The sequence below is a fragment of the Hemitrygon akajei genome, chromosome 26 (genome assembly GCF_048418815.1).
Source record: "Hemitrygon akajei chromosome 26, sHemAka1.3, whole genome shotgun sequence".
In the NCBI taxonomy this organism is placed as follows: Eukaryota; Metazoa; Chordata; class Chondrichthyes; order Myliobatiformes; family Dasyatidae; genus Hemitrygon; species Hemitrygon akajei.
Window position 1 is genome coordinate 41,962,953 of NC_133149.1, and position 17,125 is coordinate 41,980,077.

Sequence of the window (17,125 nt, forward strand, 5' to 3'; positions counted from 1 at the left end):
TAGTAGCCAAGATGGAGCTACCTAAATTTACAACCCTCTGCAGCTTCTTTCGGTCCTGTGCATTAGCTCCCTCATACCAGACAGTGATGCAGCCTGTCAGAATGCTCTCCATTGTACATCTATAGAAGTTTTTGAGTGTATTTGTTGACATACCAAACCTCTTCAAATTTTTAATAAAGTATAGCTGCTGTCTTGCCTTCTTTAGAATTGTATCAATATGTTGGGACCAGGTTAGATCCTCAGAGATCTTAACACCCAGGAATTTGAAACTGCTCTATCCACTTCTGATCTATCTATGAGGATTGGTACGTGTTCCTTCATCTTACCCTTCCAGAAGTCCACAATCAGCTCTTTCATCTTACTGACGTTGAATGCCAGGTTGTTGCTGCGGCACCATTCCACTAGTTGGCATATCTCACTCCTGTACACCCTCTTGTCACCACCTGAGACTCTACCGACAATGGTTGTATTGTCAGCAAATTTATAGATGGTATTTGAGCTGTGCCTAGCCACACAGTCAGATGTATATAAAGAGTAGAGCAGTGGGCTAAGCACACACCCGAGGTGCACTGGTGTTGATCGTCAGCGAGGAGGCGATGTTATCACCAATCCGCACAGATTGTAGTCTTCCGGTTAGGAAGTTGAGAATCGAATTGCAGAGGGAAGTACAGAGGCCCAGGTTCTGCAACTTCTCAATCAGGATTGTGGGAATGATGGTATTAAATGCTGAGTGATAGTCGATGAACAGCATCCTGACGTAAGTGTTTGTGTTGTCCAGGTGGTCTAAAGCTGTGTGAAGAGCCGTTCAGATTGCATCTGCCGTTGACCTATGTGTGATAGGCAAATTGCAACAGGTCCAGGTCCTTGCTGAGGCAGATGTTCAGTCTAGTCATTACCAACCTCTCACTGTCTTTACTCACTGTCGATGTGAATGCTACTGGGCGATAGTCATTAAGGCAGCCCACATTATTCTTCTTAGACACTGGTATAATTGTTGCTTTTTTGAAGCAAGTTGGAACTTCCACCCTTAGCAGTGAGAGGTTGAAATGTCCTTGAATACTCCCACCAGTTGGTTGGCACGGGTTTTCAGAGCCTTACCAGGTACTCCATCGGGACCTCCCGCCTTGCAAGGGTTCACTCTCTTTAAAGGCAGCCTAACACTGGCCTCTGAGACAGAGATCACAGGGTCCTCAGGTGCAGCAGGGATCTTCACAGCTGTAGTTATATTCTCCCTTTCAAAGCAGGCATAGAAGGCATTGAGTTCAGCTGGTAGTGAGGCATCACTGCCATTCATACTATTGGGTTTCGCTTTGTAGGAAGTAATATCTTGCAAACCCTGCCAGAGCTGCTGTGCATCCGATGTCGCCTCCAACCTCGTTCGAAGTTGTCTCTTCATCCTTGAAATAGCCCTCATACCTACAAATCATACCTACTTGAATGCCACAGATCTAGCCTTCAGCAGACGACGTACCTCCTGGTTCATCCGTGGCTTTTGGTTTGGAAATGTACAGTAAGTCTTTGTAGGCGCACACTCATCCACACAGGAGTTGAAAATCACAGGAAGTCAGCCATTCCTGCCAATCTCCTATTTAGGATTTAGGGTTTTTTTCTCTATTATCACACAGAACACATAAAATCGACAGAGGAGCATAAGGTGCTTTCAACTTCCACATGAACTCATTTGGTCTCTCTTATCCTATAAGAAATATTCCCTTTGTTCAACCCATCCCTCTTCCACCTTCTCAAATATTGAAAAACTAACTTGTTCTCCCTTTTATATTTCTCCATTCCTCAATTCTAACAGAATCTCAGGCTCTGATTCCACAGGTGCTGTCTGACCATTGAGTGTTTCCACCATTTGCTGGTTTTATTCCAATTTTGGAGTTATTTGCTCGACAGTCAGCCACGGGTTTTGTAGACTGTCTTACTCTCTTGCATAACATTGCTTATTTTCTTTTTAAAGATGAAAGATTAGCATTATTTGTCACATGTACATCAAAACATACAGTGAAATGTGTCATTTGCATCAACAACCAATACGGTCTGAAGATGTGCCAGGGGCAGTCTGTAAGTGTCACCGTGCTTCCAGTGCCAAAAGAGTATGCGCACAACTTAACCCGAACATGTATGTCTTGGGAATATGGGAGGAAACTGGAGAACCCAGAAAAAAAAACCCCATGCAGTCATGGGGAGAACGTGCGAACTCCTTACAGACAACAGCAGGAATTGAATCTTAATTGCTAGCACTGTAAAACATTATGCTAACTGCTACGCTACTATGCCAATATATTCCTTTCCTATTCAGTTTACATACTTCCCAACAACATATAGAGATATAAAGTCATTCAGCATGTAAACAGGCCCTTTGACCCAGCTGGTCTATGCTGACCAAGATGCCCATCCAAGTTCATCCTACTTGCCACTGTTTGGTCCATTAGCTTCTACACCTTTCAAATCCATACACCCATTCAACACTCTTAAATGTCATTATCGTATTTGTCTCAATCGCTTCTTCTGGCAGCTCATTCACACTGTATATTGAACATCTCTGGGTGAAAAGGTTAACCCTACCAACATATTCAAGTGTTGTGTGTGATTCATGGTCAGTTTAATACCTTGCGTGCCAGCTGTGGCATGGGTGGAAGTAGTCACATCTCAAATTTAGTTGTCTACCATATCCTACCCCAAAAAATAGACTGCAGAAAGTCAGGCTGACACTTCTAATGTGGTACCAATGGAGAGAAATCTGGTTGCGGGAACCATTATTTAGTAGAGATATCAAAGTGAGGATCTGATTGTCCATTTGGGTGGATAGAAAAGATCTATTGGCAATAATTTTCAGAAAGGCAATGGAGTTACTTCCAGTGAACATCTGCACCAGAACCAACGCTATATGTTCATGTTCAATGGACATGATAAATAAATGAATCTGATCAGAATCTGAATCGGAGCTGAAAAAAATTGTCCTTACCACATTGTTGCTTGAGAAGTTTGCTTTACACAGACTGTAAATAATAGTGGCTACACTCAATGGTACATCACTGGCAGTGCTGAAAGGAATGCTAACATTACAAAATAAATGCAAATCTGTCTTTGAAGAACTGATTTCACATTGAGAAACAAGAGGGAAAGTCCTGATAATTCACCCAAGCTATAACAATCACCATTGCAATGTGCCCTTCAACTTCCCCTGAATATTTAATTACTGCTCTCATTAAACTTCAGATTTGAGAGCCAATCCATTTTCTCCTAAAGCACAGTATATCATCTTTGTCATTAAAATATAAAAGTCATGGCTGTTTTATTAAGTAAGAGATCATAATCTTGTACATTAAATTTAATAGAACACAAATTATGCATCATAAAACCAACCTGAAAAGAGCCCAATTAGTCTTTAAAAAGGAGGTGGGTCTCCCTGGTTGGCATTCTCTTCTTCCTGGTTCTGATAAAGGATCTCAGTCATGAAAGATTAACTGTTTCTGATTTCACAAAAGCTACCTGGCCTGCTGTGTGGTTCCTGCATTTAGTACTTTTATTCCGATTCTGGACTTAATGATTTCCTTCACGGATTCAGACAGAAGCTTCAGCCACTGGATAGCCTAACTTTTTCCTTTCTCCTTCCACGTTGAATTGCATGAATGGTCAGAGTCATACCACATACTCACTATGATACCAGCTTCAATAACTTGGAGGAAACTCATTACCCCATTTGGTACCATCTGGGACTAGACAATGGCTCACTGTAATTACTCAACTGAAAGATGCATCCTTCAACACTACCACACACTCTCATTATGCTCCAGCCATTTATTAAAGCATCTCCCCATAACCTTTGTTGATGTGTCCAATCAAGAACCTATCAAGCCCTCCCTTAAATACACCCAACAACTTAGCCTCTAGCTGCCTGTGGTAGTAAATTCCACAAATTCACCATCATCCGGCTAAAGAAATTTCTCTGTATCTCTGTTTTAAATGGATATCCCTCCATCCTGAGTCTGTGCCCTCTTGTCCTAGACTCCCCTACCATGGGAAACATCTTTTCCACATCTACCATGTCTAGGCCTATCAATATTGGGAAAGGTTTCAATGAGATCCCCCCTCATCCTTCTAAATTTCAGTGAGTATAGACCCAGAGCTATCAAATGTTCCTTGTATGATAACCCTTTCTTTTCCGGAATCATCCTTATGAACATACTCTGAACCCTCTCCAATGCCAGCATATCTTTTTAGATGAGGAGCCCAAAACTGTTCACAATACACAAGGTAAGGCCTCTCTCGTGCATTAGCATCACATCTTTGCTTCTGTGTTCTAGACCTTTTGAAATGAATGCTAAGATTGCATTTGCCTTCCTCACCATCGACTCTACCTGCAAGTTAAAATTTAGGTTGTTTTCCACAAGGATTCCCAAGTCCCTTTGCATCTCAAATTTTTGGATTTTCTCCCCATTTAGAAAATAGTCTTCACATTTATTTTTTCCTATCAAAGTGCATGATCATACATTTTCGAACATTGTATTTCATTTGCCACTTTTTTGCCCATTCTCCTAATCTGTCTAATTCCTTCTGCAGCCTTCCTGTTTCCTCAACACTACCTGCCCCTCCACCAATCTTTGTATCATCTGCAAACTTGGCAACAAAGCCATCCATTCCATCATCTAAATCATTTATATACAGCACAAAAAGAAGCTGTCTCAACACAGACCTCTCCCAAACACCACTAGGCACTGGCAGCCAAGCAGAAAAGGATCCTTTTATTCCCACTCGTTGCCTACTACCAATTAGCCAATGCTCTAACCATGTTAATAACTTTCCTGTAATACCATGGGCTCTTACCTTGGTAAGCAGCCTCATGTGTGGCATCTTGTGAAAGGCCTTCTGAAAGTCCAAGTATACAACATCCACTGTCATCCTCTTTATCTATCCTACTTGTAATCTCCTCAAAAAACAACAGGTTTGCCAGGCAAGATTTTCCCTTAAGGAAACAGGCTGACTTTGTCCTATCTTGCCCTGCGTCACCAAGTGCTCCATAACTTCATCCTTAACAATTGACTCCATCATCTTCCCAACCATTGAGGTCAGGCTAACTGGTCTATAATTTCCTTTCTGCTGGCTTCCTCCTTCCTTAAAGTGTGGAGTAGCATTTGCAATTTTCCAGTCCTCTGACACCATGCCAGCGTACAATGATTTTTGAAAGATCATTACTAATCCATCTTCAATCTCTACTGCTACCTCTTTCAGAACCCCAGAGTGCCATTCATCTGGTCTGGGTGGCTTACGTACCATTAGGTCTTTCAGCTTTTTGAGCACCTTCTCTCTTGTAATAGTAACTGCACTCACTTCTCTTCCCTCACACCCTTCAACATCTGGCACACTGCTAGTGTCTTCCACAGTGAAGACTGATGCAAAATACTTATTTGTTTCATCTGCTATCACTTTGTCCCCCATTATTATTTCTCCTGCTTTATTTTCTAGTGGCCGTATATCCACTCTCATTTCTCTTATTTTTCCATACTTGAAACAGCTTTTACTATCTACTTTCTTATTGTTTGCTAGCTTGCTTTCATATTTCATCTTTTCCCTTCTAATGATTCTTTTAGTTGCTCTCTGTAGGGTTTTTAAAAGCTTCACCATCCTCTGTCTTACCACTAATTTTTGCTTTGTTGTATACCCTCTCTTTTGCTTTTACATTAGCTTTGACTTCCCTTGTCAGCCACAGTTAAACTATTTTGCCATTTGATGATTTCCTTGTTTTTGGAATACATCTACCCTGCACCTTCCTCTTTTTTTTTCAGAAACTCACACCATTGCTGCTCTGCTGTCATCCCTGCCAGCAGCTCCTTCCAGTTTACTTCAGCCAGCTCCTCTCTCATACCACTGTAATTCCCTTTACTCCACTGAAATACTATTATATCAGACTTTATTTTCTCCCAATCAAATTTCAAGTTGAATTCAATCATATTGTGATCACTGACTCCTGAGGGTTCTTTTACCTTAAGCTCCCTCCAATTCATTACATAACACTCAATCCAGTATAACTGATACCCTAGTAGGCTCCACAACAAACTACTCTAAAAGCCTTCTCATAGGCGTTCAACAAACTTACTCTCTTGAGATCCATTACCAACCTGATTTTCCCAATTGACCTACATGTTGAAATCTCCCATGACTACCATAACATTGCCCTTTTGACATGCTTTTTCTATTTCCTGTTGTAATCTGTGGTCCACATCAAAGCCACTGTTGGGAGGCCTATAACTGCCATCAAGGCCCTTTTACCCTTGCAGTTTCTTAACTCAATCTACAAGGTTTCAACATCTTCTGATCCTATGTCACATATTTTTATCGATTTGATGCCATTCTTTACCAGCAGAGCCATGCCAACCCCCACTGACCTTCCTATCCCTCCGATACAACAAATAACCTAGCTAAAATATGACCAATTAACCTACCAACTGGTATGTTTGTGGACTGTGAGAGGAAACCGGAGCACCCAGAGGAAACCCACATGGTCACAAGGTGAACATACAAACTCCTTACAGACAGCGGAGGGAATTGAACCTGGGTTGCTGGTCGTGTAAAGCATCGTGCTAACTACCAGACTGCCACTATGCTGCTACTGTAGCTATAGGCTGGCACTCTTATGACTAAACAGAAGCTGCTTCAGCAGATTGTTGGTGCCAAAGAGATGGTTTGAGTATCTCAGAAAATGCTGATCCTGGGAATTCTGTGCACAATAGTCTCTAGAGTTTACAGAAAATTGTGTGAAAACAAAAAAAACATCCAGTGAGCAACAGTTCTGTGGGTGAAAACACCTTGTTAATGGGGAGGTCAGAGGAGAATGGCCAGACTGGTTCAAGCTGACAGGAAGGTGACAGTAACTCAAATAACCACACGTTACAACAGTGGTGTGCAGAAGGGCATCTTTGAATGTACAACACATCGAAACTTGAAGTGGATGGGCTACAGCAGCAGAAGACCATGAACATACACTCAGTGGCTACTTTACTAGGTACAGGAGGTAATTAATAATGTGCCCACTGAGTGTAAGATTAGCAGGCTGTGTAGTCACGCTGTGGTGTGTATGGGTGTGATACCATCTGCGTTGCCAAACCAATGAGATCCACTCAAAACAATGACTGTAACAATGCCATTAGACAGTGTCCGGCAATGGCACTACACCACTGTAAGATGTGATATAGTTAGTGACCTGTGTGTTGCAGAGACTGAGAAATTGTTGGAGTTAAACCAAAGCTCATATCCTCTAGTTGGCCCATTTTTACCTCAAAACTTTTGATTGGGGTAGCAAAATAACAAGCCACAGCTCATCCTGCTGTTGCGTACAGAAGCCACTGCTAATTAGGACTAAGTGGTTCCTACATTATTTTTTACTTCCATGCAATTTCACAGCTTCATTTCATTAACCCCATGTGCTCTTACATATCTCTGACACAGGTCAAACATTGGTTAAACTGCAGCTGGAGAACTGTGTACTGTTCCAATCACTACACTATAGAAAAATTGTGATTGCACAGGAGATGCTGCAGATGAGTTTCACCAAGTCAACAATGTTGACTTGTACGGAATGATACACATACCAGGAGAGATTGGATAAGCTGTCTTTGTTTTTCTTGGTACAGAGAGAATTAGGAGGGAATTGAATGAGCTACTGTATACAAAATAACGAGCGCCATGGATGGGGTGGATCGTAGAAATGTCTGAAACTAAAGGGTGTATGTTTAGCGTAAGGCAAAAGAGAGGATCTCAAGATGAATTTCATCTTGGGGTTGGTTGGAATTTGGAATGCATTTTCTGAATAGGTACTTAAGGTAGGGACATTCACAACATTTAAGAATTATCTTGGCGAACATTTGAATTGCCAGTACATAAAGGGCACAGATCAAGTACAGGTAAATAGGACTGGTATTGATACTTGATATTCAGGATGTACACATAAACACACTTAGATTAACCCTAATCCTAATGCACTACCTAGGAAAGAAGGAGGAAGAGAAATAATGCACAACTAAAATTTACATAACATTCAGATAAAACTTCTCAGGATATATTTTTATAGACAAAAACAGGATTCAGCACTTCACATGAGCATGCGCAATTCTGATCAGAAGTACACACCACTAAATTTAAATGAAAGCACAACCAAGAAAAATGAAGAAATTATTGCTATTGAAGAAAAAAATTAACAAATGGAGGAGCATGCCCCCCCCCCCCCCATGACCTGAGCAGACTCGATGTCGTCACAGAAGTGTTGAACTCCTGGCTCAGTGTTGGCAACTTCTTCCCAGAAAGAGAGAGTTCCCTTGAGGCAATACAGGACCAATAATGAAAATCAAAAATACATAATGAAAGACCAACAAATTCAAGATAATAAATGCAGAAAATGCGAAGAAAAACCAGAAACAATCCAACCCATTACAGGATCCTGCAGCAGTTTAACTCAATCTGATTACTAACACAGGCACAATCAAGTGGCAAACATCATTCACCAAAATCTTGCTTTAAAGTACAAATTCATAAAGGACACCATGTTTTACTATAAGTACAAGTCTGTTCCAGTTCTAGAGTCAGAGTCACACAAATTATATTGTGACCAATCCATTCTTACAGATAGGGTGATCCATAGTAACCATTCAGATACAATAATACAGGATACACAAGCAAGAACAACTTACTTAATAGGTATAGCCATTCCAAACATACATAACATCCAGAAATCAATAAGTGAAAAACACCAGAAATATGCCAGAAATTGAAGGGCTATGGAACATGAACAGGGTATACATTGTCCCAATAGTAATATCTACAACTGGTGTCATCCCAAAGTCACTACACAATGGCATTAAACAATTAGGCCTACACAGCAATAGTTAAGCAAATGTCCAGAAAGCTACAATACCAAGCACCACTAGAATAGTCATAAAGTTCGTAACAGCTGAGAAATGGGTGTGCTTGGCTGTACTTGGCTGTACTGTATCTCAGGTTTTACCAGCTTGAGCTGAGAAAAAATAAGATAATAATAATAATAATAGTAAATAAAAAAGCAATAAATATCAACAACATGAGATGAAGAGTCCTTGAAAGTGAGTCGAGTTTGATGGGAATAGTTCAGTGATGGGGGCGAGTGAAGTTATCTCCTCTGGTTCAAGAGTCTAATGGTTGAGGGATAATAACCATTCCTGAACCTGATGGCTGATGGGTAATAACTGTTTCTGATCCTAATGGTGCATGTCCTTCGCCTCCTGTAGCTTCTTCCTGATGGCAGCAGCAAGAAGAGAGCAAGGCCTGGATGTTCGGGGCCCCTGATGATAGATGCAGCTTTCCTGCGACAGTGCTCCATGTAGATGTGCTCAGTGGTGAGGAGAGCTTTACCTGTGATGGACTGGGCCGTATCCATTACTTTGTGTAGGCTTTTCCATACAAAGGCATTGGTGTTTCCATAGCAGGCCGTGATACAATCAGTCAATATACTCCCCACCACACATATATAGAAGTTTGTCAAAGTTTTAGATGACATGCTGAATATTCGCAAACTTCTAAGAAGGTAGAAGTGCTGCTGTGCTTTCTTTGTAATGGTACTTATGTGCTGTGCTCATGACGGATCCTCTAAAATGATAACACAGAGGAATTTAAAGTTGCTGATCCTCTCCACCTCTGATGCCTCAATGAGGACTGGCTCGTGGACCTCTGGTTTCCTTCTCCTGAAGTCAATACTCATCTCCTTGGTCTTGTTGACACTGACTAAGAGGTGCATCAATAGAAATTTGTCAAAGTTTTAGGTAACATGCTGTCACATGTCGAACATAGCTCAACTGGCGACTGCTATTATATGCAAGTGATGAAAGAACTCAAGATGAACTGATAGGGATGTGAGAGAAGTTAATTTATATAGTCGTGGAGTAATACTACACAGAAACAGGCCCGTTGGCCTAACTCATCCAAGCCAAGCAAGATGCTCATCCATGTTAATCCCATTTGCTTGTGCTTGACCTATTTCCATCTAAACATATCATATCCACGTACCCATTTAATGTTTTAAAAATATTGTTATTGTACCTGTCTCAGCCACTTCCTCTGGCAGTTCATGCCATATATGCACCACCCTTGACATGAAGAAGCTGCCCTTCAGGACCCTTTTAAATCTTTCCCCTCTCACCTTAAATCTATGCCCTCTAGGTTTTGATTCTGTTGCCCTGGGGGAAAATGATTTTTTATAGAGTTAATTTTGAAGGGCTATAGACAAGCAAGGAGGTCAAAATGTGACTGATGTGTTCTGTTGGGAAATAAAATAGACCAGATGGGTTGAATGGATTCCTCTGTTATCAACATTAATAAATAAAAAAGTTGATGTTTATTGTCTTGGGATCTGATGGACATCTTGATTACGTGGGGAATATCTTTGCAAAGAAACATCTTACTTAACTGTGGCCCTTTAAAGCAGATGCTGCTGAGTTCTCATTTCATTGATTTTTCATTGAATTGAAAACACTGTTGGGGAATAAGATGAATAATTGATTAACAAAGCATATATTGATTATGTTTGTACGTGTCCCTAGAATACAAAGCACTATGATTAGCTGCATTGGCAATTTATATGCAAATTGAACTTTTTTTTTCTATTATTGTGTAATTGTGTAACTCTCCATGTGAGGAAAATTTTGGTAGCAAGATCTTCTCAGTATAATTAGTAAACACAGCAGTAGGCTGATAGTGAAAACTATTAAGCAAACTGGATTTTCCAGCTTGGGAGATATATCTCCATTGGAAAGGGTTGACTGTTATAGAGACATAAAAGTCGTAGAGTCATAGGCCCATAGAGCCATAGAGCAAGGAGTCATACAGCGTAGGAACAAGTCAGTCTGCACACAAAGTCCACAATATATTAATCCCATCATTCACCAATTCGTTCATGGCTATGCGATTGAAGTACTCGACCAGGCACCTTTTAATACTGTTGGCAGCTGTTCTTCCAACACTCTCTTTGGCAGTGCATTGCAGGTGGTCACCACTCTTTGGTGAAAAAAATAGGGAAGATTTAAAAATTAGCTCTATTTGTCACATGCACACCAATACATCGAAACATAAAATGGAATGCATCATTTTGACTCAACCACCAACAAGCTTTGAGAATGTCCTTGGGACAGCCCGCAGGTCTACCAAGCTTCTGACACCAATGTAGCATACCCACAACTTACTAACCCAACCTTTACACCCCTCTAAGCTCTTACTCCCTACCCTAAATCTGTGTCCTCTATTTGTATTCACCTCTAATAAGGGAACAGCAGAAAGTCTAAGGTTTGGCTACTTCAGATGTTTAACAGGTGGAATTTATGTCCATACACAATAATCCAAAGAGAAAAAATACTAGGAATATTCAGCAGGTCAGGCAGCATCTGTGGAAGGAGGAGATTGTAATGGGTGTACTGTTAAGGTGAAACTAGGGTTAACATGGTGTTAAATTGTATTGGTGACAGTCAGGGAGAGAAAAATGAAAAAAAAAGAATAGAATAAGAGCTGCTGGGAAGAGGAATAACAAACAAAGGAACATAAATGCTGTGAAATGCAGAACAGTAGACAATGCTTTGAATCTCAGGCTATGCTGATGACTGAGCCAATATTGCAGATGGATGATGCATTGAATTGAATTGAATGGAATTGACTTTATTTCTTACATCCTTCACATACATGAGGAGTAAAAAATCTTTATGTTACATCTCCATCTAAATGTGCAATGTGCAATCATAGTAATTTATAATAATTTATTATAAATAGAACAGTCAATGTAATATAGAGTACACTCAAATCAGCGTGAGTTCATCAGTCTGATGGCCTGGTGGAAGAAGCTGTCCCGGACCCTGTTGGTCCTGGCTTTTATGCTGTGGTACCGTTTCCCGGATGGTAGCAGCTGGATTAGATTGTGGTTGGGGTGACTTGGGTGCCCAATGTCCTTTTCAGGCCCTTTCTGCACACCTGTCCTTGTAAATGTCCTGAATCATGGGAAGTTCACAACTACAGATGCCCTGGGCTGTCCGCACCACTCTCTGCAGAGTCCTGCGATTAAGGGAGGTACAGTTCCCATACCAGGCAGTGATGCAGCCAGTCAGGATGCTCTCAATTGTGCCCCTGTGGAAGGTTCTTAGGATTTGGGGGCCTAAACCAAACTTCTTCAACCATCTGGGGTGAAAGAGTCGCTGTTGTGCCTTTTTCACCACACAGCTGGTGTGTATAAGCCATGATGTGTATGGTCCTTGGTGATATGAATGCCGAGGAACTTAAAGCTGTTTACCCTCTCAGCCCCGGATCCATTGATGTCAATAGGGGTTACCCCGTCTCCATTCCTCCTGTAATCCACAACCAGCTCCTTTGTTTTTGCAACATTGAGGGAGAGGTTGTTTTCTTGACACCACTGTGTCAGAGAGATAATTTCTCCCCTGTAGGCCACCTCGTTATTGTTTGAGATAAGGCCAATTAATGTAGTGTCTTCAGCAAATTTAATTAGCAGATTGGAGCTATGGGTGGCAACACAGTCATGGGTATACAGGGAGTAAAGGAGTAGACTCAGTATGCAGCACTGAGGGGCTCCTTTATAGAGAGTTAGAGGGGCAGAGTTGAGGGAGTCCACTCTTACCACCTGCCGGAGATCTGACAGGAAGTCCAGGATTGAGCTGCACAAGGCAGGGTGAAGGCCGAGATCTCTGAGCTTCCTGTCAGCCTGGATGGAACTATCGTGTTGAATGCTGAACTGTAGTCCAAGAACAGCATTCTCACATAAGCATCCTTCTTCTCCAGATGTGTAAGGACGGTATGTAGAGCAGTGGCTATTGCGTCGTCTGTCGATCGGTTGTGTCGGTAGGCGAATTGTAGGGGGTCCATTTTGGGTGGTAGCATGCTGCAGATGTAATCCTTGACCAGCCTCTCAAAGTATTTGAGAACTGACCAGTTCTCGTGCAAAGTGAGTGAGCAATCCATATGAAACACCTGTCCTTCCCACAATTCAGTGTCCCAAGCAGTCATTCACTTTCTCTTCTTCCAAGCTGGTGTTACTGCATTCAGTGTTCACAATTTGGAGAATCTAAATGTAGATTGGATGAGCACTTTACCTAACATCCTTGTTCTTTCTGGAAGGGGCATACATGAGCTTCTAAGACGCTTGTCATTATAATTCTCCACCCTAATCTCCCTCTGACTTATCTGACAGTGATTCTTCTGCTCATGAAGCCCATTAAAACCTTGAGCAACATCTCATTTTCCACCTAGGAACTGTAGATAGATACAGATTGATAGATAAATAGATACAGTAGATACATAGATTCCACAAGACCATAAGATCATAAAGCACAGGAATAGAATTTGGCCATTCAGCCCATCGAGTCTTCTCCACCATTCCATCATGGCTAATTACAGACCCCAGTTAACCCCATACAGCTGCCTTCCCGCTATATTCTTTGATACCCTAACCAATCAGGAAGCTATCAATTTTCACTTTAAATGTACCCATGGTCTTGACCTCCACGACTGTGGCAGAGAATTCCACAGATTCACTACTCTCTGGCTAAAAAAATTCCTCCTTACCTCTGTTCTAAAGAGTCGCCCCTCAATTTTGAGGCTGTGCCCCCTAGTTCTGGACACCCCCCCACCATAGGAGACATCCTCTGCACATCCACTTCATCTAGTCCTTTCAACTTTCAGTGGGTTTCATTGAGATCCCCCCCCCCCATGCATTCTTCTAAATTCCAGTGAGTACTGGCCCAAAGCTACCAAACTCTCCTCATCTGTTACCCCCTTCATTTCCAGAATCATCCTCATGAGCTTCCTCTGGACTCTCCCTAATGACAACACCTCCTTTCTGAGATATGGGATTTAAATCTGTTAACAATACTCTGAATGCAGCCTGACCGGTGTTTTATAAAGCCTTAGCATTATCTTCTTGTTTTTATATTCTATTCCCCTGGAAGTTAATGCCAACATTGCATTTATCTTCTTTGCCATAGACTCAACCTGTAAATTAACCTTCTGGGAGTTTTACTCGAGGACTTCTAAGACCTTCTGCACATCTGATGTTTGGACTTTCTCTCAACATCTTCACTTTTGTTCCTTTTACCAAAATGCATTATCATACATTTCCCAACACTGTAGTTCATCTGCCACTTTTTTGCTATTCTATCAAAGAGTCCTTCTGCAATTGCATTCCTTCCTCAGCACTACCTACCCCTCCACCTATCTTTATATCATCTGCAAAATTTGCCACAAGGCCGTCAATTCCATTATCTAAATAATTGACAAACAATGTGAAAAGTAGTGGTCCCAATACTGACCCCTGAGGAACACATCTAATTGCTGACAGCCAGCCAGAAAAGGCCCTCCTGCCTGTCAGCCATTCCTCTATCCATGCCAGTATCTTTCCTGTAATGCCATGGGATTTTATCTTATTCAGCAGCCTCATGTGTGACGCCTTATCAAATACCTTCTGAAAATCCAAGTAAATGACATCCACTGCATCTCCTTTGTCCACCCTGCTTGTTACTTCCTCAAAGTATTCCAATAGATCTGTCAGGCAAAATTTCCCTTTACAGAAAACATGCTAACTTTGACTTACTTTATCATTAGTCTCCAAGTACCCTGAACCCTCATCCTTAATAATGGAATCCAACACTTTCCCAACCACTGAGCATAGGCTAACCAGCCTATAATTTCCTTTCTTTTGTCTTCCTCCCTTCTTAAAGAGTGGAGTGACATTTGCAATCTCCCGGTCCTCCGGGACCATGGCCAGAGTCAAGTGATTCTTGAAAGATCATAACCAATGTATCTGCTATCTCTTCAGCAACCTCTGTCAGGACTCTGGGATGTAGTCCATCTGGTCCAGGTGACCTATCCACCTTCAGGCCTTTCAGTTTGCCAAGCACTTTTTCCTTTGTAGTAACAATGGCACTCACTCCTGCTCCCCGACACTCATGGATCTCTGGCACACTGCGGTGTCTTCCACAGTGAAGTCTGATGGAAAGTACTTATGAAGTTCATCTGCCATTTCTTTACCCCAACCTACATCTCACTCGAATCATTTTTAAATGGTCCAGCATCAACTCTCACCTCCTTTTAACTCTTTATATAAATGAAAAAAACTTTTAGTATCCTACTTTGTATTACTGGCTGGTTTGCCTTCATATTTAATCTTTTTATCTTCTTATGGCTTCTTTAGTTACTTTTGTTGGATTTTCAAAACTTCCCAATCACCCAACTTCCGACTTACTTTTGCGACATTATATGCACTTCCCTTGGCTTTTATGCAATCCTTAACTTCCCTTGTCAGCCACGGCTGCCTACACCTGCCATTTGAGAACAACTTCTTCTGTGCTACATATCTATCCTCCACCTTGTGAACTATTCCCAGAAACTTCAGCCATCTCTGCTCTGCCATCATCCCCGCCAGTATCCCCTTCAATCCACCTGGGCAAGCTCTTCTCTCATGTCTCTGTAATTCCCTTTATTCCATTGTGATACTGATACATCTGACTTACGCTTCTCCCTCTCAAACTGCAGTATGAATTCAATCATATTGTGATCACTGTCCCCTAAGGGTTCCTTTACCTTAAGCTCCGTAATAAAATCTGGATTATTGCAAAACACCCAATCCAAGATAGCCTTTCCCTGAGTGGGCTCAGGCACAAGCTGCTCTAAAAAGCCATCTCATAGGTATTCAACAAATTCCCTCTCTTGTGATCTGACACCAACCTGATTTTCTGAATCCCCTTGCATATTGAAGTCTCCCATTACAATTGTGACATCACCTTCATTACATGCCCTTCCCAGCTTCCTTTGCAATCTCAACCCCACAACTTGGCTTCTACTTGGAGGTCAATAAATGATTCCAATGTTTTTTCACCTTTGCAGTTTCTTAACTCCACCCACAAAGATTCGACATACTCTGACCCTGTGTCACCTCTTTCTATAGATGTAATTCCATCTCTTACCCATAGAGTCACACCACCGCCTATGCCTTCCTGCCTGTCCTATCAATATAGAGTATTTCCTTTGATATTAAGCTCCCAACTATGACCTTCTTTCAGCTAAGACTTACAACGTCATACTGACCAATCTCTGATTGTAATCTCTAATTGTGCCACGGGTTCATCCACCTTATTCAAAATACTACAAGCATTTAAATACAGCACCTTCAATCCTCCATTCTTCGCCCTTTTGAATTTTGCCCATGTTGTACAATTCAACTCTTTGCTCTGGCTGCATTTGGACCCAATTATTAGTGTATCCTTCCTTCCATTCATATTAAACCCATCATCTACTTGTAAACCTGTTGGCTCATCCTCAGCTCTATCATACTGCTTCCCATCCCCCTGCCATATTCATTTAAACTACTCCCAACAGCTCTAGTAAACTGTCTCCCTATCTGCTCCTCGATGTCCCTGTTACTATAAAAAACACCCAGTAGAGTTATTGACCACTTCCTGTTTCTAACTTCCACCCATAGAGACTCTACAGTCACTCCCTCCTTTTCTGCAGTTGTTATACTATCGCTGATCAGCAGTGCCATGCCCCCATCTCTTTTGCCTCCCTCCCTGTCCTTTCTGAAACATCTAAAGCCTGGCACTCGAAGTAACCATTCCTGCCCCTGAGCCGTCCAAGTCTCTGTAATGGCCACAACATCATAGTTCCAAGTCCTGATCCATGCTCTAAGTTCATCTTCTTTGTTCATGATGCTTCTTGCATTAATATAGACACATCTCAAACCATTGGTCTGAGCACATCCCTTCTCTATCACCTGTCTATCTTCCCTCTCGCACCGTCTCCAAGCTTTCTCTATTTGTGAGCCAACAGCCCCTTCCTCCATCTCTTCAGTTCGGTTCCACCCCCCAGCAATTTTAATTTAAACTCTCCCCAGTAATCTTAGCAAACCTCCCTGCCAGGATATTGGTCCCCCTTGGATTCAAGTACAACACATCTTTTTTGTACGGGTCATGCCTGCCCCAAAAGAGGTCCCAATGTTCCAGAAATCTGAATCCTTGCCCTCTGCTCCAATCCCTCAGCCACACATTTATCCTCCACTTCATTCTATTGCTATACTCATGGTTGCATTGCACAGGCAGTAATCATAGGA